Source organism: Nipponia nippon, unplaced genomic scaffold (assembly GCF_047370975.1).
Source record: "Nipponia nippon isolate SJK-2023a ecotype South Korea unplaced genomic scaffold, ASM4737097v1 scaffold_24, whole genome shotgun sequence".
Classification (NCBI taxonomy): Eukaryota; Metazoa; Chordata; class Aves; order Pelecaniformes; family Threskiornithidae; genus Nipponia; species Nipponia nippon.
In genome coordinates, this window is record NW_028262341.1 from 5,061,242 (window position 1) to 5,079,464 (window position 18,223).

An 18,223-nucleotide genomic window follows, 5' to 3' on the forward strand; every position below is an offset into this window, starting at 1 on the left:
GGAGCCATCATTTCTCTGCAAGAGGCCATTCTCCATGTTTCGACGGGTAGAAGGAGCTGTGGTTAATATGGATGTAACATTTAATAGTTCACTCTGTGAAGGAGATCCTTTTTCCAGACAAGGTTCACCTAAAGCTTCTTAAATATGTATGTAGATCAGTTGAATGAATGGATGTGTTTCAGGAGTATTTCACCACTCATATGCCACCATAAGTAAATTCACTTTTTTAAAAGATGTCTGAATATATTTCATATTCAAGTGCATAAGTGATGAAAAATGCTAAGTTCAACAGACATATTTTAGATGATGTTTTAGGGAAAGCCACTGTGGAAGACTCTGATTTCACTTTTCTTGGTACATATCCAAAATAAGTCAACTTGTGTCAGGGACATGAAGAGAAATATTCAGATTTATTTTCTTTAGAACCTAGTTGAGAGCACCAATATATCCACCTTCCATCTCTATCATGCAAATGCTTAGTACTCCAGTATCCTACATCCAAAGTCATCATCCTGTTGAGAACTGACAGTGAGAGCTTTGATCTGCAGAGGATTGAATTGTATTGAGAGCTTTACAGAAATAAAGTACCTATGTGCTCAACATAAAAATATGTTAAATTGACTGATCATGCAGAGGTTTGACTAGAAGATTGCTTAAGTTCAGGCATATCCTGCCTTCAGATATATTTCATAGAATCACAGAATCATAGAATTGTTAAGGTTGGAAAAGACCCTTAAGATCATCGAGTCCAACCATTAACCTAGCACTGCCAAGTCTATCACTATACCATGTCCTCGAGAACCACATCTATCCATTCTTTAAATACCTCCAGGGATGGAGACTCAACCACTTCCCTGGGCAGCCTGTTCCAATGCTTGACCACCCTTTCAGTGAAGAAGTTTCTTCTAATATCCAATCTAAACCTCCCCTGGTGCAGCTTGAGGCCGTTTCCTCTTGTCCTATCACTCTTTACTAGGGAAAAGAGACCAACCCCCACCTCGCTACAACCTCCTTTCAGGTAGTTGTAGAGAGTGATAAGGTCTCCCCTCAGCCTCCTCATCTCCAGGCTAAACAACCCCAGCTCCCTCAGCCACTCCTCATAAGACTTGTGTTCTAGACCCTTCACCAGCTTCGTTGCCCTCCTCTGGACACGCTCCAGCACCTCAATGTCCTTCTTGCAGTGAGGAGCCCAAAACTGAACACAGTACTCGAGGTGAGGCCTCACCAGTGCCGAGTACAGGGACACTATCACCTCCCTAGTCCTGCTGGCCACACTATTCTTGATAGAGGCCAGGATGCCATGGACCCTCTTGGCCACCTGAGCACACTGCTGGCTCATGTTCAGGCGGCTGTCAACCAACACCCCCAGGTCCTTTTCCGCCAGACAGCTCTCCAGCCACTCCTCCCCAAGCCTGTAGCGTTGCATGGGGCTGTTGTGACCCAAGTGCAGGACCCGGCACTTAGCCTTGTTGAATCTCATGCAGTTGGCCCCCGCCCAACGATCCAGCCTGTCCAGGTCCCTCTGCAGGGCCTTCCTACCCTCAAACAGATCAACACTCCCGCCCAACTTGGTGTCATCTGCAGACTTACTGAGGATGAACTCAATCCCCTTGTCCAGATCATTGATAAAGATATTAAACAGGACTGGCCCCAATACTGAGCCCTGGGGAACACCACTTGTGACCATCCACCAACTGGATTTACCTCCATTTACCACAACTCTTTGGACCCAGCCATCCAGCCAGTTTTTAACCCAGTGTAGAGTGCACCCATCCAAGCTGTGAGCAGCCAGCTTCTCCAGGAGCATGCTGTGGGAGACAGTGTCAAAGGCCTTACTAAAGTCCAGGTAGACAACATCCACAGCCTTCCCCTCATCCACTAAGCGGGTGACTTTGTCATAGAAGGAGACCAGGTTAGTGAAGCAGGACCTGCCTTTCATAAACCCATGCTGGCTATATTTCACTATATTCACTATATAATATTTCACTATATTTCACTGTAGCTCAGCCTATATTATGGAGCTCGAGCTACTATTGTAGATTCTGCTTCACCAGCACTGGTGTAAGCCAGTAAGAAATCAGAATGTGTGCCCAGTTTGCTGGCAGCAGAATTTGCTCCTCTGTTACTTCTACTTGCAGTAACATGTAGTGAAAATACCACAGGCATGTTTGGTCTCACTTGCTCAATTCAATATGCTATTCTGGTAATTTTCACAGAAAAAAATCAAGAAGAATGTCCATTTTTCATTTCATCGTTCAAAATAATTTTCTATGCAATAAATACATTGAAATAATTATAATGTAATTCTCAAGCATCATTGAATGGAATACCTGGTACTAATGATGTGCTGAAACTGAGAAGATAGTTGTGTAAACTGGCCTAAATGGTAGCCCAAAAACCTTAAGAATGGTTTTTGGACCATAGCTCTTTTTCCTTTGGGAGAACATGTCCTGGTGATTGGGGCAGGGCAGGAAGAAAAGAACAGACAAACAAACAGTGACCTGCCTCAAGGGGGGCCCAGGGGATCAGGCTCAGTCAGCATGGGTTTATGAAAGGCAGGTCCTGCTTGACTAACCTGATCGCCTTCTATGACAAGGTGACCTGCTTAGTGGAGGAGGGAAAGGCTGTGAATGTTGTCTACCTGGACTTTAGTAAGGCCTTTGACATCGTTTCCAACAGCATTCTCCTGGAGAAACTGCTTATGGCATGGACAGGGATACTCTTTGCTGGGTGAAAAACTGGCTGGATGGCTGGGCCCAAAGAGTTGTGGTAAATGGAGTTAAATCCAGCCAGTGACCGGTCACAAGTGGTGTTCCCCAGGGCTCAGTACTGGGGCCAGTCCTGTTCAATATCTTTATCAATGATCTGGATGAGGGGATTGAGTTCATCCTCAGTAAGTCTGCAGATGACACCAAGTTGGGTGAGAGTGTTGATGTGTTTGAGGGTAGGAAGGCTTTACAGAGGGATCTGAACAGGCTGGCTTGATAGGCTGAGGCCAGCTGTATGAGATTCAACAAGGTAAGTGCTGGGTGCCGCACTTGGGTCATAACAACTCCATGGAATGCTACAGGCTTGGGGAAGAGTGGCTGGAAAGTTGCCCAGTGGAAAAGGACGTGGGGGTGTTGGTCAACAGCCGGCTGACCATGAGCCAGCAATGTGCCCAGGTGGCCAAGCAGGCCAACAGCATCCTGGCTTGCATCAGGAATAGTGTGGCCAGCAGGACTAGGGAGCTGATTGTCCCTTCCTACTCGGCACTGGTGAGGTCACACGAGGCCATACCTCAAATACTGTGTTCAGTCTTGGGCCCCTCTACTATAAGAAGGACATTGAGGTGCTGGAGCGTGTCCAAAGAAGGGCAACAAAGCTGCTGAAGGGTCTAGAGAACAAGTCTTATGAGGAGTGGCTGAGGGAACTGGGGTTGTTTAGTCTGGAGAAGAGGAGGCTGAGGGACGACCTTATTGCTCTCTACAAGTACCTGAAAGGAGGTTGTAGTGAGATGGGGGTTGGTCTCTTCTCCCTAGTAACAAGCAATAGGATGAAAGGAAATAACCTCAAGTTGCACCAGGGCAGGTTTAGGTTGGAAAAATTTCTTCACTGAAAGGGTTGTCAAGCACTGGAACAGGTTGCCCAGGGAAGTGGTTGAGTCTCCATCCCTGGAGGTATTTAAAGAACGGATAGATGTGGTGCTTGAGGACATGGTTTAGTGGTAGACTTGACAGTGCTAGGTTAATGGTTGGACTTGATGTTCTTAAAGGTCTTTTCCAACCTAAACAATTCTATGATGCTATGATTCTATGAAATCCTTGTTGGGTCCTGATAAAGGGAGATAGTGAGTTGCTCCTCACCAAGCGTATGCATCTGGTCTTTCCTGCAGGATGATAACACAATCAGCCCCGCCGCCTCTGCTGCAGCACACAGGCAGTATCGCACTAGTGATTCAAACAGGGTTTGTGCTCTGGTGCTTCAGCCCCAAAATGAACCCTGTTTGCATCTGTTCTCCATGCCATGGATATTGTTTGCAATGCTCCTTACAGCAGAAATCAAAAAAATACCCCACCGACTGACTTTCTTCTGCTGAAGGAGTGACCCTTCTGCCTGGTGTCCTGCTTGTCCAGCACCTCAGTCGCTGCTGTGGGCCCACATTTCTTCCCAAAGAGACTCTTTATTCACTTATTCCGTCTAATAACATTTGCCTCAATAGCAAATGGGCTTGTGCTCCCTCTTCCTCAGTCAGGCCTTTGTAAGGACACAATGACAAATATGAATCTTCTGGTTTTCTGTCTTGTAAGAAGGAACAGGTTTACTTCTTAATGCTTGGTTGTTCTGTAATTACCACGTTTTGTACCTTCTTCTGCCTAAGGTCCTATGGAGTCATGTCCTACTCCAGCAAAAAACACTTGAGACCATCCTCAGAGTTGAGCATATGCCTACTTTGGCAATTCAGATGGCAAAATACATAGTTCACTGGTTAATGTGTCTCCACCCATGTGAATCCTGTATCCAGCTATTCTCTGTTACACATTTAAGAAATCTGGTCTATCCATTTTAACTGGGACTTTCTGCCTTCTGATGGGCATTGCATGCCTATTCAAAGCATCTAAGGCAAGCACTGTGATTCTTCTCCAAGGACCATGTACCTACAGCTTTTAAGTTCTTCCATCTTGAGAGCCAGATTTAATAAGAACCATGTTACTTCACAGCGCTAAGCAGCTTTTTAGGGTTAAGAGTGTATCAACTTCTTATATTCAGTGCTGGCAGAAGACCTCTGTTGCACATTAGACGACCTCTAATCCTGGTCCTGAGTGGACTAAGGCTGAGTTACAGCAGCAGCGTGGACCATTGCTGTTTGATCAGCTGGGAAACAGTCTGCCCACCTTAAAAACCATGCTATGCTGGGGAGTACAGAGCAAGAACCAGCAGGGCAAATGCCAGGCAGTTACTAGCAAGTCTTCTGACTTGCAAATGGAATGGCTCATTACAAACATTGGGAGATTAATATTAAAGATAATCCTCCAAGCATGGAAAAGAATCTCACATAGCCTCAGGAGATGGACAGCTAAATCCTCAGAGTCAGTGTATGCAGTTATGCCATCTGACCCCGGGGACACAGACCTTGTTTTTGAAAGCAGCATGCTCTAGAGGAGAAAGTAAATGGAAAAACAATATCATCTTGCTTTCCTAACACAGAAAAGGAGCCTTGAATGTTCATGAAAACAATCTTTTATTGCAAAGGAAACAGAAGCTGAGATTTTTCTGCTTCTCATAAAACTGAGGCTAACATGATTAAAAAGTATCATAGCTTCCTGAAACTGTGTGAACTAGCAAAGAAATAGAGTGTGCATTGCTGTTCGTGTCTTCTCTGGTTATATTCAAATATTGTCAGAAATACTGTTAGAAATATCCCTTTTTTGCAGAAGTACTAGCCAACAAGAGGCCGTGTTTGTTTTACATATCATATAAAGTAAGTTAACATCTAGATCATAAAACACAGTTAGTGCCCGTAGACCACAAGTGTTCAGAATTCATTAGTTCTGACTAATTGAACTGCTTGTTACTTATTTTAATCTGATAATACTCTAGAAGGAAAATTGTTGTGTTGAAACTAATTAAAGACCTTTTTTTTGGTCTTGTATGAATGTTGTATTACTGGTGGCAATACATGTTTTGCTCAAAATTAGGTCCATTATTTCTAGTTTTCCTGGGGAAGGGGCAAATAAAGGTATGCTTAATTCCTTGTACTGGAGAGACAGCTTCTGTATTGTGAATAGCTCAGTATTTTATGAATTAGTCTGAAACTTAAATAAATAAATAAGACTTTAAACAAATACTTCTTGGATTTGGGAAGGGAGGTTTGAAAGTGAGATGTTTGTATGTCTACACTTCTATAGAATGAATACAGAGAGCAGGAAAGGGTGGGGTATCTTTAATCCCATTAGGTGTGAAGAGGAAGAAGAAGAAGAAGAAGAAGAAGAAGAAGAAGAAGGAGAAGGAGAAGGAGAAGGAGAAGGAGAAGGAGAAGGAGAAGGAGAAGGAGAAGGAGAAGGAGAAGGAGAAGGAGAAGGAGAAGGAGAAGGAGAAGGAGAAGGAGAAGGAGAAGGAGAAGGAGAAGGAGAAGGAGAAGGAGAAGGAGAAGGAGAAGGAGAAGGAGAAGGAGAAGGAGAAGGAGAAGGAGAAGGAGAAGGAGAAGGAGAGTGTCTTCCTGGTAAGACCTGTTCTAGGCCAAAACAGAAAACACGGAAAACAAATCAGTGACAGTGGGTGTCATTGTCTCAGTCTGATTATTAGTAACTGTAGGATTTTGCCTGGGGTGACTGTTTTCATTTGTACTGGCGGTACAGTTGGCAGTTTCTCAAGGTCAGATCCTGATCCAGTGGCTTTCAGACAATATTTCTTAACATCAGATTTCACTGGCTAGAATTTATATTTTGCATTTACAGGCATGAAAATCTGGTCTTAACTGACTTGTGTTGTGAACATAAATGATATTTTTGGTTTACAGGTGGAGAAACTGAATCTCCAGATCTCCCATAAAAACCTGGAATACAGTGTTATTCAATTCAGTGAAACTGGGGTGCGTGCGAGCCCAGCAAAGACAGCAGAATGCAATGACTGACACGTCAACTTTAGAAGGACTTTGCCTGATCGTGGCTGACCGTTTATATTGACATGTGAGCTTGCATTCAGCTGCCCGCCTGTGATCCTGTATATTGGCATACACTTGGTCTCAAACATGAAACCTGGCAGATGTCCCTCCTGCAGAGGAGAGCAGAGGATGCTTCAGCTCAGAGGGAGATGATGGGCAGAAGAGCCACCTGCACCAGCAATACAAATGGAGGTGGCAGACCCAGCTCACTCTCAGCCCTTGAGAGGTAACACACGAGCCTCATGCTCTTGCCTGCCCAACTGCCATCCTGTGCACTGTCCCAGCATCAATGCACTCAATGCTCACCTGCCCTTGGCTTTCCACTACAGAAACTGGAGTGTATCTGAAATCATTACTCTTATTTCTGGCTAGGAATTTATTAATGTGAAGTTCACCATCCACTCCGCACATACACTAGACATGCACACAGCAGGAGTGGCCCTCTAGGAGGTATTCGCATACAGCAGAGACAAAATAGGTTTTGCTTCTGTCACCTCCTTTGCCCAGAGTCTCACTTCCCCCTTCTCCTGCAGCTACAGTGACAGCCTTGGGTGATGCCCAGATGATGAGTTGGATCTTCCGCCTCTCCGAGTCCTCGGGGGTGTTTGTCTAGGATTATGCTGTAGGGATGATCTTCTTCCAGATAACTATTGCTGGCATCCAGATTGCAGGTCTAGGTTGGACAGAGACAAAATATTGCAGTGCCCATGCTTTGGGTGTCTTGAGAGTGGAGATCTTGAAGAACTAGTTCACTTGATCAACCCCCCCTTTTATGTCTTCAGTTTGTGCAGTCTCATGAATCATACAAGTTCCAGCTGTGTTCTGTAAGAAAAGCAGTTCATTGTCTCGACTCCAGGGCATGCATATGACTAGCATGTTAGGAAAGAGCTTTGGAAACTGGTCTGGCACAAGGTAAGAGATGGAAAGGACATGGGAAGCTCCAGGTCTAGGCTCTTGAGGCCCGACAGGCAAGGAAGAAAGAGCAGGCTATCTTGCTGGTGTCCTGGGATCTTTCCAGGTCTCAGCTTTAACCAGTGCCAAGGCTACCAGGGGCCCTCACTGAACTGCATGATGTGGACCACCTGGTTCCATGACAGCCCAGCCCATAGCCCAGGATCAGCAAAATCTGACCTGGCTTCCTTGTAAGCAGGACCTGGAGAGTACGTGGGTGTGAACCTACCATACCTTTGCTCAACCAGATTACATATTCAATAAAGGTGGTTTAAAGTCTTGTGATACAAGGCTCATCCCTGGCTATTTGGCCAATTTTTCTCTGAGGCTATAAAAATAGCTCTATTTGATTCTGAGGGGTTGTTTCACACTTGTTTTTGTTTCTGAATTGGTCTTTAAATGGCTTCCAGGGACACTGCAAAGGCTGGAGAGAGCCACGCTTCTACTTGTGTTTCAGGCTGTCAAGTTTGGGGCAGAAAGTCTGTCTGTGACCACAGTTTCCTGCTTCACTTTTCTCCGTTCCTTTGGTTTTCTACAGGACAGCTTGCTAGGCTTGTCCCCTGTGACAGCACTTTCTTTTCAGTGCTCACCTGCTTTTTATTGAGCTGAAGGGCTAGCAAGAAGGTACATAGGCTCTATGATATACACTGGGCAATTGGTATGTGCACAGTGCAAGTCAAAGATGGGCAGCATGTGTGTTGCAAGGGGCTGTGGTGGTGGATGGTGAGTTAAAGCCTGCTCCTTGCCTGCTGTATTTGCCTGCTGTAGAAAGGACACAACTAGTTTGAGCCCTCTAGCTCAGTGAATTCAGGCTTCAGCATCTTCCAGAGACATTATTTTTCTTAAGTTCCAAAAAACTTAAGCTTTTGCCATATTCAAGCAAGAGTTTGAGTATCAGTGTTGTTAGCTTGCATAAAAACAGTGAAAATTATTAATAATACAAAACAGCAGTTTACTGTGATGTTGCTTTGGTAAGTTATAAAAATGTGAAGGTTTTTCTATGTGTCAAGAAGCTGGAAAGACATGCCAAAGATGCACATATTATTAATGTCTGATTAAATGTTTCTTGCTCTTGATATGACTATAATTTTCATCATTCAATAAGACAGTGCACTATCTTTCCATATGACTAGTATACTCCAGAATGTCTGACCTTGATTAAAAACAAACATGCTTCTCAATGTTAAATGAAGAGGAAAGTAAATGTTATAGATAACATGATAAGTTCCTTTTTTTTGTCTGTTTGTAGTTGTGTCTCTTTCTTTTGTTTTGCTTTCATACATAACTACATCATCGTTGAAGTAAGCGCTGAACACTGCTGCATTTCATCGTATGCAAATAGAGGGTCTTTAACATCATCTAAAGATCAAGGCTACATTTTTGCTTGAAGGTAATATAATAATATTTGTTTGGACTTTGTGATTGAATAGGAAGGGAGAGGTTATCTAGGCACATGCATTTGACTGAAAGTGAATGCTTTCTTCCCATGGAAAGCAGCCTGAATATTCAATCATTAATTTGCAAAAGAAACAACCCAAAAGAACTTAGCTTGCGCCTTCCATATGTATCTAACACGGTTTAGTCAGAATTAACTGCGTACCCAGGCACACCAAGTGACGCTTGGTTGCAGTTTCCATTTGGCTGCAGATTTTTCACTTTGAACCAGCATTCAGTGTGCAGGTAAGGGTTCATGGTGCCACAGGGGTGTGATGATGATGCTGGGGCACAAGACACCTTGACAGTCCCTTATGCTAACCTGTTGCATAACAGCATGACTCCTTTAGGATTTCAGTAGGGTACTGCTCTGTTCTCCTTATCTTCTCTGCTCAAATGCTCCTCCTTAAGGATTTTATTGAGACCAGATGCCTGCTGAAGATGAAGATGACCAACTTGCTGTGCCCAAGGAAAGCCACTAAAAGCGATGAACAGCTGTTGCAATGGAACATAGTGGTCTTTCCAGGAATACAGATGCCTTTACCGCTTGTTTGCAATCTCAGTAACGTTTGGGATATATTTGTGTAGAGCATACCATGAATATTAGCACGTCATGAATGCTAGGAGATGTATGATTAAAGATTTAAATCCATGTTAGTTCAAAATGGGTGAATCAAAGTGATTGGTATCTCTTTTTTTTTTTTCTGCAGCTAAAGTATTAATAATGTCACATGATGAATTTTCAAATTGAAAGAAACTACTCAACATCTGCTAAGTCTACATTGAAACAAAAGTAATGAAACTTCCTACCTGCCTCAGTTAGGCTTTCCAAGACACCCATCACTCTAGTAATTAAGTGATTCCTTGTTTCTCAAACTGTACCAGCCACTGCCAAATAAAATACAACCATTTAATCATGTTAAATTAGAGCTATAATAATATTAGTCATTGCCTAATAGTCTTTTTTAAGCCACTAGAAAAGTAAAGTCTTGCCAAGAAGACTGTTACCCTCCCACAGTATAAATCAATAAATCATAATTGTACTGTGTACCTTGACCTCTTCTCTACCACAGCGTGGAAAACAAACAGCAGGAAGCCAGAGACTGGTTAAGTAATTTAAAACAATTTGTAAACTATAATTCAAGGGACTTGTTAGGCCTATTAATTAGTAAATCATTCATAATCTCAAAAGTATTAAAATGTACTCAATTTCAGTAAAATATACTAAGTGGAGCAATCCGATAACGCTGCTACCATCAGGGCTGTAAAAGACTATGTTCTTTTCAACTGTTTCTGTTAATGTTTGAACATAAATTGGTAAACACATGCTAGAAAGTAATTAATCAATTGCAACCATTCCACCAAAGCTAGATGTGTCATAAATTATGGCTAGCTAGAAGACCTTTATTTTTAACCACTAATCACTGATATTTTCATCAATATTCCCAAACTCATATTTCTGCAGCCACTGCAGACATAAGTCGGAGCTTTTTTCCCTCTTCTTTGCTCTAAATTAGTTGCTTTCTGGCAGTGCTTCTTCACTGTTTTATCCTCATTTTCAGTCAGTGGAGAGAAATCACCCGCTCAGGACTCCTAAAGCTGCGTTTCTGCTATGGGTATTTACAATAGGGCAGGGCATGTTCTCCGGAATAACAGTCATGGTTGGGTTAGAAAGGATTTAGAAAGGACTGGGATTTAGAAGGAATTTTTATGTGATCCTGAAAACACCAGCTGAACCCTTTGGGATTCCTCCCCCTCCCCTGGAATGGTTTAACTGCTGTTTCTTTGTAGGTGCCCCAAAGTGCTCTGTGGGATAGCTCAGGAGGTTGACATGTGTGTCATGCCAAAAAATAAAGAGGACTTCCAAATCATAGAATCATAGAATCGTTTAGAGTGGAAAAGACCTTTAAGATCATTGAGTCCAACCGTTAACCTATCACTGCCAAGTCCACCACTAAACCATGTCCTCAAGCGCCACGCTATCCGTTATTTAAAGACCTCCAGGGATGGAGACTCAACCACCTCCCTGGGTAGCCTGTTCCAATGCTTGACAGCCCTTTTGGTGAAGAAGTTTTTCCTAATATCCAGTCTAAACCTCCTCTGACGCGACTTGAAGCCCTTTCCTCCTGTCCTATTTCTTGTTACTTGGGAGAAGAGACTGACACCGACCTCCCTACAACTTTCTTTCAGGTAGCTGTAGAGAGTGATAAGGTCTCCCTTCAACCTCCTTTTCTCCAGACTAAACAATCCCAGTTCCCTCAGTTGCTCCTCATAAGACTTGTTCTCTAGACCCTTCACCAGCTTCGTTGCCCTTCTCTGGACACGCTCCAGCACCTCCATGTCCTTCTTGTAGTGAGGGGCCCAAAACTGAATACAGTACTCGAGGTGAGGCCTCACCAGTGCTGAGTACAAAGGGAAGTGACCAGGGAAGTGTCTCCCACCCTTGAGAAGTCATCCTTGAGGAAGACCGTATTACTGAGCAAGGCCACAGGAGAAATGAAGAGGGCAGTCTAAGCCTTGGGCGCATGTGAACAAGCATCGATGTTTATCAGCTGCAGCAGAAAAGCTGACGCAGTGACCGAGATGTGGCTGGACTGTGTTTGTGTAAACACTACGGCTGGTGCTGCACAAAGACTGGCATGCCATAACCAGGAAAATCCAAGTTGAGAATGAAGCACTTAAAAGAAGGAAGTGTGTAAAAGACAAATACAAATACTTTGCAGGAATGCTTATGCTGTTTAGACATTTCAAGGAAAAAAAAAAAACAAAACAAAGCAAATGCAAACCACAGGGAAGAATAACAACAATATTTCTGGAAAAATTTGTTTCAGAGCCTTGTTTATTGAGTGCATCCTTACTGTTCTAATTATCAACATGATATGCAGAATTTATATCTAAAAAATAAAGATTAAATCCTCACTAAAGGAAGAAAAAGCTCTGATCTTCTAGGAAGGAACAGTCTGAGGGGAAAGTGATTGGCTGGATTGTTACTACTTAAAAACAATTTTATTAATATTTATAGAGTTTAGTGAATATTTATGTTCTTTGCTTTTTCCTGATGGCTCGCTGGGTCAAGACAAGCTTATATTTTACATTATTATTTTTTGAGTCACTGTTCATTTTCCCATTAGTAGCAGCAGGATATGTTCTACTTCTCTAGTGATAATTTCCTTCTCTAATGTATTCAGTCCCTTTTAGAAAAACACTTGGAGTGGGGGGAGAGGACGTTTCAATTTCCTATTAGCAGCCCAAATGGTTCAGTCAGCTCTTGCTAATCTTATCAAAATTCCCCAACATCTGGAATCAACACCTATCTATAAATCCTTAGTTAGACCTTACCCGACTTTGGTGTCAGAGTCCCTACAAGGTTGGTTTCCGTCTGGTTTTCAAAATGGGACTAGAAATGCTGTCAGCTGACACAATGACAATAGAGGGGCCATTGCAATTACAGGTTCCTCATTGCATTTTAAACTGCAGAAGCCTGTAGTCAGGAGCCTGAACAAAATCACACCGTGCAACAAAGCTCTCGAAGCACACACACAGAGGAGAGAGCAAAAGTACAGTTTACCTAGGGAGTTTCAAAAACAGGGCTTGAGCAAACTACCTGTTAGACAAATGCCTCCAAAGTGTGGGTGTTCAACAGGAGACTTTCCTAGTCCTCCAAGAGAAAAACAGGCGTTGGTCTTCATCTTGACCTGGCACAAGCCCAGCTGCCTCCCTGCACCTGCACCCCAGGTACCTGTCTGAGCAAAGAGGCAAGTCCACCTTAGGAAAACTCCTAGTTTAGTTGTGTCCTTGCACATGGATGTCTGTGGAAATACCTCAGTTCATGTCTGTACTTGTCAGCAAAAGCTGCAAGGGTGAAATGACCCATCACTGTGGCCACAGGATGCTTGGTAACTTCACGCTGGCTCTGATCCAGACCCCTCAGAGAAGCAGGCAGTGAAGCTTTGGGGGTTCTGGGCGTTAAAGCAGCTTAATAAAAATCAAGATGTGCATCTATGTGTTCGTGTGTGTATACCAAAAATCTTTGATGCTAGCCCATGCTTATTAATGTTAGCAGATAATTGAAAATATTTTCATTAAAATTTGAAGTTTCAGAGCAAGAAGATCTCTCCCTGCCACTGAAGACCCAAAGAAGGCTACCTCTGAGGGGCAAAGATACCATGCACAGCTCCGTGCGCAGCTCCATCCCAGTGCATTTTTTTGTTGTTGTTGTATCTGGAATTTAGGAACATGCTTTGGGAATTTGCAGTAAATAGGACTTGTCAGTGTATTTCTGCAAGAAGGTGGCTGTTGGAGATGTATGGCCTGAAGAAGTGTTTTTGCAAGCTAGAAAGCAGTAAAATGTGACTCTGGAGCACAATATTCACAGAAAAAATGAAGCTTAAAAAAGCATATGTAGCAATGAGGTTTTTGTCCTCGTTGGGCAGAGACCATACTGAATCAGAATTTTTTAGTTTCCTTCTAAAGGGACATATTTTCCTCATTTTTCCAGCATCAGGTTGGATAGCAAAAATCCAGAATAAAAAAAAAAACAACAAAAAAACCAAACTCACTTTAGGTGAACAAACTCTTTGTTTTCTTCAGGTACATGGCTTATTTATTTTTCCTTTAGGAAAAACTATCAATTGCTTTATATTTTTGGTGACTTCATCAGTTGCACATGGTGGGAAAGAACATCTCTCCACTGCTGAAGGTGCCATTGAGGAATAAAATTTAATTTTACTAGAGCTAGAAATGGAAATGTGGATGTTGTTTGGGACCTTGAGACAGCTCAGGTTTCTGTACTGGAGGAGGATATCTGGAGAATGCAGCTAGGCTTAATGAACAAATTAAAAAAGACGTTCTAAGAAAGTTGAAAATTCAGCTAATGTAAAAGGTTGCTTCTCACAATTTAACCTCCTACTATGAGTATCATGCAGAAAATTGTTTATGTGTAGCCAAGTAACAGGTTTGATCTCAAAGAAGGGTAGCAGAAGGATTTTGCCTTTGCTTGTCATTGATTTGTTTGATTCTTGCTTTCACTTTTATTGAGAAAGTTTCAGCTACCTAAAATTGTTCATTTGAGGATTCTTTGCTTGGCTTTTCCCCCCACACTGTCCCACACTTTGTGTATACATAAACATATTAATGGATACTAAATGAGTGTACAATGATACTGTTCTTAGCATTGGACAATAGACCGTGGCACGGTGCACATGGTGGGATTTAACCACAAGAAAATTTTTAGAGTCTCATACCTGTGTAGGAACACGTGTGGCTCCAGTTGTAGTAGTATACATGTACACGCATCAATTTAGTTTTAGAATAACTGAATTGAAATTTTTAATAGTGAATGACTTTATATTTACATAAAATCTGGTGTGCGCATGTGTGTGTATATATAAAAATATATATAATGACATTGTTTCTCAGCTTTGGCAAACCTGTTGGGCACATACTACTCACTCATTCATTGTATGCTATAAGTTTTGGGTGTATGTGTTTTTAAGTGAAAATATCATATTAGCTTTAAAAAAATAACTCAGGCGGTAGGAATAATGTAGTCTAGCTGGAATCACAGTGTGCAGGTTTTTTGAGCTTTCTTTTTTTTTAAAGAATAATAGTTATAAAGAAATCTTCCAATAAGTGTTTTTATTATTACAGGAAGTTAGCTCACTGCCCAATTGGAAATAATCATTCAGTCAAGCATAAGGCCACTAACAAGCAAGTTAAATAAGCTGCTCATGTGTCAGTGTATCTCTTTTTTTTTTTTTTGATATATCTGATGTACAACTCATAGTTGTATTGAACAGTGAATTTGCAAGGTTAACTGCAGATGCATGTTCAATATGTGTATATGTTGTAGTAAATCCTGAGGCAGTAGGACGTCACTTACTATGGTAGGAGTGAAGCACATTGACTTTACAGCTGACTGAGTAAAGAAATGCGCAAGACTCGGGGCCTGATCTGAGCCAGCAGAACAGTTTTGCTAATGACTTAAAGAGGAACAAAGTCTCACTTGAAGGTGGTTAGTCTAGAATTACAAAAAAACTGCACACTGGAGCTGGCCAAATGACAGCAAACTTGATTCCTTAGTCTTTAAATGGCTGAAAGGGACCTTCATTTTTCTACTCTATGCACAGAGAACATTTGTTGTTCATCTGTACTCAGGGTACTATACATTATTTTTTTCTCACACTGAAAGGTTTATTACTTGCAAAAAACAAATAATATGCTAGTAGCAGAGTGTTTATAAATCTAAAATTAATTAAAGTTTTATTTGACAGTTGCATTCCCACAAATAACAAGTCAAAATAAAGTGTTTATGAGCAATCCTTAGATTAAAATGTGTTTGAAATTAGTGAGCACATACGAATAACGCACACTTGTGCAGATAGAAAGGTCAGTTAATGAACAACTTCCAGCCAAGTGGACCTCTGCTCACAGGCTGTTAGGCCAGTGAGCACTTCAACCGTCCTTGTCACATATGAGGAAAACTGCTTATTCCAGAACAAAAATTTACTGCCTAACAAGTAAACCTCTACATTTAATAGATTCTTACTGAATATGTTGTGAATGAAGACAAAGTTTCATTTTTTCACATCAGACTCTTACTCAGTTTTGTAAACTTATTAGTTATCAGAGACAAGCTGAACTTGCCAGAAGCAGTTTCAGTTTATACCATACGCAGATACTCCATAAGTTGTGAAGTTTTGGGGGGATCCAGTGTCCCAGGCCATTCAGTATTTGTACTGCTGAAGGGCTGTAACTGTTTAGAGTACCACAAAACAGCAAGAAGAGCAGACAACTTTCCTTTCCTTAGGCTACATGAAGAAAATTTGTAATGGAGTTTATGGGGAAGGGTGGAAAAACAGTTTGGGAAATGTATTATAGAGTACACAAAAAGAATATGAAAGAAGACTTATGAGGCAGTACTATTCTCAGGAAATGGCTTAGATGGCAAAAACAATTTATGATAGGTTAGCCCTCCACTGAAAAGAATTGGGAAAATTCAGAGCCCACAGGCAGCCTGAGAAGTTGAACAAAACCAGAGGAAGAAGTTTGTTTTGGAAGTGTTTGGCCAGATATTTTGGGCTTGTCCATATGGCCCCGCACTCATAGAAGTAGTACTGGATTTGCTTTATGTAGCTCTCCTGGCCTTTCTCCCTACCAGCCCTGACTTTGCTAGACAGAAAATTTACACCCTTGTGTATGTATACCTGCCCACCCAAATCCTGACCCCTTTGTGTCGTTTCTGCTAGGTGTCAATGTGCACACTATGTACAGATCGACTATGTAAGGTATGTGTTAGAAATAAACACAGTGTGTATGTTGTTGAACACAGTATGTCTAATGAGTTTTCAGGTGAAGCAATTTGTAATTCAGCTGTAATTTTACTTCTTTCAAAATCCCATGCTCATTTTTGTCTCAAGGGCTGAGGAGGCTAGCACTCCATGATTATACTCTAGGATCTTATTTTAAACTCTCACTATTTTTAAGGATTAGTGTTTTCTGTTGTTTTAAAGCAATCTTGAAGATCTGTTTAATGCAACACTCTTAGCTGTAATGGCTTTCAAACCATTCCATGTGAAATATATTGTGTGTTCCCCACATACTTGTGCAATGGCAATGCACGTCACCTTGGAATAAATCTGAGAGGGATACTGTGTGAGAGAACATCTCCAATAGCAACATCGACACAGGCAAACTACTACATTTTATTATGATCTGGAAGGATTTTTCAGGGTGCTCAGTGATCTGTAGACTCTCAGTAGCATTCAGTGCTGCATGGATATCTCTTGGCATCTGGAGGTGTCTGCTCTGTGGTAATGCACTCATAATGTCATGCAAGAGTGCCTTAAGTATGCTAATATTCCTTGCCAAGCCATTAGCTGTGTTCCAAGGTCCCGTTAAGAGCTGGTGGCTGTGGCCTCAGCTGCAGTATGAGCCCTTGCATTTTTGTTGTTGCTTTTTCTCTCTTTCAGCAGGGAAGGATGAACGTGAAAAAGTTTGCCTCTGCTTGGTAAGAGCTCATCATGGCTAAACGTGAGCTCCTCCTGCTGACCCTTTCCTCCTTCTTGGACTCCAGGGGTGGACTGGTGATGGAACAGGGTTTTTTCTGGCTGTCAGCCTCTACATTTGCTGTCCTGCTTCACGTTTGGCAGTGCCAGCCTTAGAGAGGCAGCTGAAATTGTTTTACTGAATCATGTACTCAGATGCAAAGATATGGACTTTTTTTTTTTTTTTCCCCCAGAAATCTGTATTCCAGGAATTCAGCGATCCTCTGAGACAGCCTCTTCCTGCCTCCTGCGGCCAGGCTTCCACCAAAGGGACTACATCTTTGGCCTGATCCCACTGCAGAGAGACTGCTGGTGAGGGTCTTGCTCTCTGAAGCATCCCCTTGGCTGTGCTAGTTTCTAGGGTAAACCTGTCAGGATAATTCCTGACGGCATCAGAGTCCTGCCAGCCACTCACCGTTACAGCGGTTCAGTCTGTGCAGGATTAGGTGAATAAGAACAGCAATCTTCAACAACATGGGCTTAAGCTTTGTAGTGAGATGAAGTTTTGCAAAAAGCTGTGTCTGGGAGCGTGGTGCCGTGCCTGGCTATTGGCAGGGTGGGAATAACAGCGGCAAAGCAGCATCCTCTGAGGCAAAGCTGCATCATCTGTGTGAAAAATGCAGAAGTAGGTTGGCTAGCACAGTGGTATCCAATTGCATTTTGAATTTTCACCTCCTAGGAGATAGAGAAGCTATCTAGTTGGCATAGGCAACTTTTTGAGACTGAGGGTATGATTATGTATGCAGAGTTAACACTTTTCTTGAGGAAGGAGGGGGAGAGTTGGGAAAATTCTTTAGAAAATATGCACCTATCACTTTTTTTGTTGTTACTGTTCTTAAAGCCTGAGAAAACAACTGGTTTTGAGTGCTTTGAGAGGTTCACTGAAGAGTTTGAATTTGTTGAAATAGTAACTTGTAACTTCCCGATGAGCTTGCAATGGCACAATTGCTCCCTTGTTTCTTTGCATCAATTGCCTACACCTAATTGATTTCTATTGTGATATAGATAACCTATATAAAGCCTTCACAGGACTTCAAAACAGGTTTCTATATTTAAATATATACTGCAATGCTGGCTTCCGCTATTCTGTAGGCAGGAGGGAGTTGAGCAGGCAGAGTGCTTGTTCATAAACCTCATCTTTTGGGGCTTT